Source organism: Aplysia californica, unplaced genomic scaffold (genome assembly GCF_000002075.1).
Source record: "Aplysia californica isolate F4 #8 unplaced genomic scaffold, AplCal3.0 scaffold00899, whole genome shotgun sequence".
Classification (NCBI taxonomy): Eukaryota; Metazoa; Mollusca; class Gastropoda; order Aplysiida; family Aplysiidae; genus Aplysia; species Aplysia californica.
The window spans coordinates 30,794-31,126 of NW_004798169.1; positions in this window are offsets into that span (position 1 = coordinate 30,794).

Below are 333 nucleotides of genomic sequence, written 5' to 3' on the forward strand. Positions count from 1 at the left end.
CTCTCTCTCTCTCTCTCTCTCTCTCTCTCTCTCTCTCTCTCTCTTTCTCTTTCTCTTTCCCTCTCTCTCACTCTCTCTCTCTCACTTGGTCTCTCTCTATCACTCATTCTATCTTTCGCTCTCTTCATCCCCGACTCACACCCCTTGTTTCCGTATAATCTCCACTCTACTTTCCACACCACATTCTCACGCGTGAAGATAAACTCTCCCCCTCTAACTCCCTCTTTCTCTCTCTCTACCCGTACCCTGTATTTCTATGTCTGGCTGTGTATATCTGACTCACTACTATCATCGACTACTTTCGACCTCTGATACTTTGTCTTTTTTCTCCCC